Raw genomic sequence first — 7,487 nt, forward strand, 5'->3', positions numbered from 1 at the left:
TGTGGGGCAGTTATCTCTTCCTCCAGCAGGGGGCAGTGTGGGGCAGTTATCTCTTCCTCCAGCAGGGGGCAGTGTGGGGCAGTTATCTCTCCCTCCAGCAGGGGGCAGTGTGGGGCAGTTATCTCTCCCTCCAGCAGGGGGCAGTGTGGGGCAGTTATCTCTCCCTCCAGCAGGGGGCAGTGTGGGGCAGTTATCTCTTCCTCCAGCAGGGGGCAGTATGGGGCAGTTATCTCTTCCTCCAGCAGGGGGCAGTGTGGGGCAGTTATCTCTTCCTCCAGCAGGGGGCAGTGTGGGGCAGTTATCTCTTCCTCCAGCAGGGGGCAGTGTGGGGCAGTTATCTCTTCCTCCGGCAGGGGGCAGTGTGGGGCAGTTATCTCTTCCTCCGGCAGGGGGCAGTGTGGGGCAGTTATCTCTTCCTCCAGCAGGGGGCAGTGTGGGGCAGTTATCTCTTCCTCCAGCAGGGGGCAGTGTGGGGCAGTTATCTCTTCCTCCAGCAGGGGGCAGTGTGGGGCAGTTATCTCTTCCTCCGGCAGGGGGCAGTGTGGGGCAGTTATCTCTTCCTCCGGCAGGGGGCAGTGTGGGGCAGTTATCTCTCCCTCCAGCAGGGGGCAGTGTGGGGCAGTTATCTCTTCCTCCGGCAGGGGGCAGTGTGGGGCAGTTATCTCTTCCTCCGGCAGGGGGCAGTGTGGGGCAGTTATCTCTTCCTCCGGCAGGGGGCAGTGTGGGGCAGTTATCTCTTCCTCCAGCAGGGGGCAGTGTGGGGCAGTTATCTCTTCCTCCAGCAGGGGGCAGTGTGGGGCAGTTATCTCTTCCTCCAGCAGGGGGCAGTGTGGGGCAGTTATCTCTTCCTCCAGCAGGGGGCAGTGTGGGGCAGTTATCTCTTCCTCCAGCAGGGGGCAGTGTGGGGCAGTTATCTCTTCCTCCAGCAGGGGGCAGTGTGGGGCAGTTATCTCTTCCTCCGGCAGGGGGCAGTGTGGGGCAGTTATCTCTTCCTCCGGCAGGGGGCAGTGTGGGGCAGTTATCTCTTCCTCCGGCAGGGGGCAGTGTGGGGCAGTTATCTCTTCCTCCGGCAGGGGGCAGTGTGGGGCAGTTATCTCTTCCTCCAGCAGGGGGCAGTGTGGGGCAGTTATCTCTTCCTCCAGCAGGGGGCAGTGTGGGGCAGTTATCTCTTCCTCCAGCAGGGGGCAGTGTGGGGCAGTTATCTCTTCCTCCGGCAGGGGGCAGTGTGGGGCAGTTATCTCTTCCTCCGGCAGGGGGCAGTGTGGGGCAGTTATCTCTTCCTCCAGCAGGGGGCAGTGTGGGGCAGTTATCTCTTCCTCCAGCAGGGGGCAGTATGGGGCAGTTATCTCTTCCTCCAGCAGGGGGCAGTGTCTCTCTACAGGTTGGATTCGGAGCTGTAATTAGAATTATTACAATGTGAGGAAACTGAAGTCCAAACAGCAGATAAGCGGCAAACAATGTCAGATTGTGGCTGCGGCCTCCACTCGGGGAAGTGTAAATATAGAAGGGATGAGGAGCAGTCAGGTGGGGGAGATCTGCGTCCTATATAAATGGTCACATATGGCTCCGCCCACACTAGATTTTACCTTGTTTCTATGTAACGTTCTGAATCTCTATATAAATGAAATGTTATTTATATTCATTCCGGTCATGTGACCCCTGAACTCCACATTTTTGCACAAGACGTTTTAGCAGAAACATACAGAACCCTCGTCTGTTAGAAAACTACAACTCCCATCATGATTGTGGTTCTGAAGCATCTTGAGAGCTGTAGGTAGGAACGCGCTGATCCGGTGGATTTGCGTCAGGAATTGTCGCTGATCTCTCATCGCTGCCGTGGATTTCAGTTTTTACGATCAGTCACTGACCTGATGATCCCTGCAGCGCCTCTTCATAAATCTCAGACACACATTTTATAAACTCACTATAAACTGCTGGTCTTTCGTACCTTTGTGTTTAATTTCTCTCCAAAGTCAAGATCTCTGCTTACTGTCAATTTATAAGAACCTTCTTGTTCACAGTCACATACATAGTGCTCTATTTCCAGTCTACACACTGCTCTGTGAAATTAACACAGGGACCGCAGCTGCACGGTTTGCTACAATGTATCAGTCTGGAGTGCAGGCTGTTTAGCTCACAGAGCATTATCTATTCTGATACAGTTGCTGAGTTTATGGTTAGTAAATTGCAGAATTAACCAGAAAACGGGATCATATCCCACTGTCCTCTTACACACTGGCATATTCATTATACTGTAATACTGCAAATACTGCAGCCTATAAAAGTAAGGGATTGCCTTGAGAGGGGGAGTTTGCAGTGTCCCAGTACCCATCTACATTCCGCTGAAGGATATAGGTTGTGGTGCAGCTGTAGATTGTCCCTGTCAGTGTAATTCTGTCTGGATTTTGTTAACCATGCTTGACATATACTGTTTTGTTCACTTTGTGCATACACTTAGTCTTGGTTCACACTCCAGAATCTCCAGGTGGAAATATTCTGTCCAGAGATTCCAAGGGCGGCCGGACTGAATTAGTCAGCACTAGGACCATTCAGACATTGCTGTCCCCATAGATAACAATAGATTCCTTGGTTCTATAAAATTATGATTGGCTGTATTGTTTCTGCGGATGAATTTCTGTGGTGAACAGCTGACTGCCGCTGATTTTCTGTCCTGTGCACTCTGCAGCAGAATTACATTGATAGCAATGAGACTCAAAGCAGAATTCTGCTCAGGAATTCCATAGTGTGAACCCAGTCTTAGGTATAAGGTTGTGCAATGGTTAATCTCTCTCTGCTGCCACCATTGGTTGATATTAAACAACACTATGAGACGCTGGTCACATGACCTACACAGCCCCAATGACTGCCAGAGCCTTCTGAGGGCTGTAACCAGTCCAGTAGTCAGTCGTTACCAGGTCAGGCCGGAGAAGGAGCTTCCTTGAGTGTCTCCCTGCCGGTGAGGAGAACTCTGACACCCGGACAAGTGCTCTTCTGCTTCCATTGGACTCTTAGTGGCCGCCTGCTACTGTATTGTGACTAACCTTCCCGGCCTTACACCCTGTAATAGGGTATTGTAACACGACTAACTCCAGTGACCCCCGACCCCCCAGTAGACTTTATTTATCTCTATGGATTGTGTCTTCTGAAGCATCTGAAGTGTCTCCAGTGTTTGTAGAGCTGAGGGGCCCGAAAACAGACCCCCCCGAAACTGGCTCTGCTAGGTGCCAAGACTTGCTGCGTCTCTGAGTTGGCGGATGTATATACGGTGTGTCCCCCGCAGCCCGGTATATACGGTGTGTCCCCCGCAGCCCGGTATATACAGTGTGTCCCCGCAGCCCGGTATATACAGTGTGTCCCCGCAGCCCGGTATATACAATGTGTCCCCGCAGCCCGGTATATACGGTGTGTCCCCGCAGCCCGGTATAGTGACCGCTAGTGTGATCGCTCTTACAGTATAGACTCCATAGTGTGATCGCTCTTACAGTATAGACTCCATAGTGTGACCTCTCTTACAGTATAGACTCCATAGTGTGACCTCTTACAGTATAGACTCCATAGTGTGACCGCTCTTACAGTATAGACTCCATAGTGTGATCTCTCTTACAGTATAGACTCCATAGTGTGATCTCTCTTACAGTATAGACTCCATAGTGTGACCTCTCTTACAGTATAGACCCCATAGTGTGTCCGCTCTTACAGTATAGACTCCATAGTGTGATCGCTCTTACAGTATAGACTCCATAGTGTGACCTCTTACAGTATAGACTCCATAGTGTGACCTCTCTTACAGTATAGACTCCATAGTGTGACCTTTCTTACAGTAGAGAATCCATAGTGTGATCTCTCTTACAGTATAGACCCCATAGTGTGTCCGCTCTTACAGTATAGACTCCATAGTGTGACCTCTCTTACAGTATAGACTCCATAGTGTGACCGCTCTTACAGTATAAACTCCATAGTGTGATCTCTCTTACAGTATAGACTCCATAGTGTGACCTCTCTTACAGTATAGACTCCATAGTGTGACCTCTCTTACAGTATAGACTTCATAGTGTGACCTCTCTTACAGTATAGACTCCATAGTGTGACCTCTCTTACAGTATAGACTCCATAGTGTGACACCTCTCTTACAGTATAGACTCCATAGTGTGACCGCTCTTACAGTATAGACTCCATAGTGTGACCTCTCTTACAGTATAGACTCCATAGTGTGACCTCTCTTACAGTATAGACTCCATAGTGTGACCTCTCTTACAGTATAGACTCCATAGTGTGACCTCTCTTACAGTATAGACTCCATAGTGTGACCGCTCTTACAGTATAGACTCCATAGTGTGACCTCTCTTACAGTATAGACTCCATAGTGTGACCACTGTTACAGTATAGACTCCATAGTGTGACCACTCTTACAGTTTAGACTCCATAGTGTGACCTCTCTTACAGTATAGACTCCATAGTGTGACCTCTCTTACAGTATAGACTCCATAGTGTGACCTCTCTTACAGTATAGACTCCATAGTGTGACCTCTCTTACAGTATAGACTCCATAGTGTGACCTCTCTTACAGTATAGACTCCATAGTGTGACCTCTCTTACGGTATAGACTCCATAGTGTGACCGCTCTTACGGTATAGACTCCATAGTGTGACCTCTCTTACAGTATAGACTCCATAGTGTGACCTCTCTTACAGTATATACACCATAGTGTGACCTCTCTTACAGTATAGACTCCATAGTGTGACCTCTCTTACAGTATAGACTCCATAGTGTGACCTCTCTTACAGTATAGACTCCATAGTGTGACCTCTCTTACAGTATAGACTCCATAGTGTGACAACTCTTACAGTATAGATTCCATAGTGTGACCCCTCTTACAGTATAGACTCCATAGTGTGACCTCTCTTACAGTATAGACTCCATAGTGTGACCTCTCTTACAGTATAGATTCCATAGTGTGACCTCTCTTACAGTATAGACTCTAGTGTGACCTCTCTTACAGTATAGACTCCATAGTGTGACCGCTCTTACAGTATAGACTCCATAGTGTGACCTCTCTTACAGTATAGACTCCATAGTGTGACCTCTCTTACAGTATAGACTCCATAGTGTGACCTCTCTTACAGTATAGACTCCATAGTGTGACCTCTCTTACAGTATAGACTCCATAGTGTGACCTCTCTTACAGTATAGACTCCATAGTGTGACCTCTCTTACAGTATAGATTCCATAGTGTGACCTCTCTTACAGTATAGACTCCATAGTGTGACCTCTCTTACAGTATAGACTCCATAGTGTGACCTCTCTTACAGTATAGACTCCATAGTGTGACCGCTCTTACAGTATAGACTCCATAGTGTGACCGCTCTTACAGTATAGACTCCATAGTGTGACCGCTCTTACAGTATAGACTCCATAGTGTGATCTCTCTTACAGTATAGACTCCATAGTGTGACCTCTCTTACAGTATAGACTCCATAGTGTGACCTCTCTTACAGTATAGACTCCATAGTGTGACCTCTCTTACAGTATAGACTCCATAGTGTGACACCTCTCTTACAGTATAGACTCCATAGTGTGATCTCTCTTACAGTATAGACTCCATAGTGTGACCTCTCTTACAGTATAGACTCCATAGTGTGACCTCTCTTACAGTATAGACTCCATAGTGTGACACCTCTCTTACAGTATAGACTCCATAGTGTGACCTCTCTTACAGTATAGACTCCATAGTGTGACCTCTCTTACAGTATAGACTCCATAGTGTGACCTCTCTTACAGTATAGACTCCATAGTGTGACCTCTCTTACAGTATAGACTCCATAGTGTGACCTCTCTTACAGTATAGACTCCATAGTGTGACACCTCTCTTACAGTATAGACTCCATAGTGTGACCTCTCTTACAGTATAGACTCCATAGTGTGACCTCTCTTACAGTATAGACTCCATAGTGTGATCTCTCTTACAGTATAGACTCCATAGTGTGACCTCTCTTACAGTATAGACTCCATAGTGTGACACCTCTCTTACAGTATAGACTCCATAGTGTGATCTCTCTTACAGTATAGACTCCATAGTGTGACCGCTCTTACAGTATAGACTCCATAGTGTGACCGCTCTTACAGTATAGACTCCATAGTGTGACCTCTCTTACAGTATAGACTCCATAGTGTGACCGCTCTTGTTGTATGTACGGTGGCGCTCTGTAGGACGCTCTACACTCTTTGCTCTATCACTGTTGGACTTGGCTCTTGTATTGTTTGAGAAAGGAGCAGAGATCTCTGTGGTGGAGAAGCTGATCCTGGGAATGAGGAGACAGATCCCCTGTGACCCTATATAGTGCAGGAGACCCCCGTAACTACACTGCTCATAAAACTATAGGGAACACCAAGATAACACATGGTAGATCTGAATGAACTAATCGTATGAAATCCTTTCCTCTTTACATAGATGAATTCGCTGACAACAAAATCACCAAAAATGATCAATGGAAATCATTAACCCCTGGAGGTCTGGATATGGAGTCACCCTCAAAATCACAGTGGAAAACCCCACTACAGGCCGATCCAACTTTATGTAATGTCCTTAATACAAGTCCCAATGAGGCTCAGTAGTGTGTGTGGCCTCCACGTGCCCGTATGACCTCCCCGCCTGGGCATGCTCCTGATGAGGTGGAGGATGGTCTCCTGAGGGATGTCCTCCCAGACCTGGACTAAAGCATCCGCCAACTCCTGGACAGTCTGTGGTGGATGGAGCGAGACGTCCCAGATGGGCTCAATCGGATTCATGGGAACGGTTGTTACGCCTAGCGCTCCGGGTCCCCGCTCCTCCCCGGAGCGCTCACGGCGTCTTTCTCCCTGCAGCGCCCCGGTCAGTCCCGCTGACCGGGAGCGCTGCACTGTCATGGCCGTTGGGGATGCGATTCGCACAGCGGGACGCGCCCGCTCGCGAATCGCATCCCAGGTCACTTACCCGTCCCGGTCCCCTGCTGTCATGTGCTGGCGCGCGCGGCTCCGCTCTCTAGGGCACGCGCGCGCCAGCTCTCTGAGACTTAAAGGGCCAGTGCACCAATGATTGGTGCCTGGCCCAATTAGCTTAATTGGCTTCCATCTGCTCCCTGCCTTTATCTGACCTCCTCCCATGCACTCCCTGGCCGGATCTTGTTGCCTTGTGCCAGTGAAAGCGTTTAGTGTGTCCAAAGCCTGTGTACCTGAACTTCTGCTACCCATCCTGACTACGAACCTTGCCGCCTGCCCCCGACCTTCTGCTACGTCTGACCTTGCCTCTGCCTAGTCCTTCTGTCCCACGCCTTCTCAGCAGTCAGCGAGGTTGAGCCGTTGCTAGTGGATACGACCTGGTTGCTACTGCCGCAGCAAGACCATCCCGCTTTGCGGCGGGCTCTGGTGAAAACCAGTAGCCTCTTAGAACCGGTCCACTAGCACGGTCCACGCCAATCCCTCTCTGGCACAGAGGATCCACCACCTGGAAG

The sequence above is a fragment of the Hyla sarda genome, chromosome 7, assembly GCF_029499605.1.
Source record: "Hyla sarda isolate aHylSar1 chromosome 7, aHylSar1.hap1, whole genome shotgun sequence".
Taxonomy (NCBI): Eukaryota; Metazoa; Chordata; class Amphibia; order Anura; family Hylidae; genus Hyla; species Hyla sarda.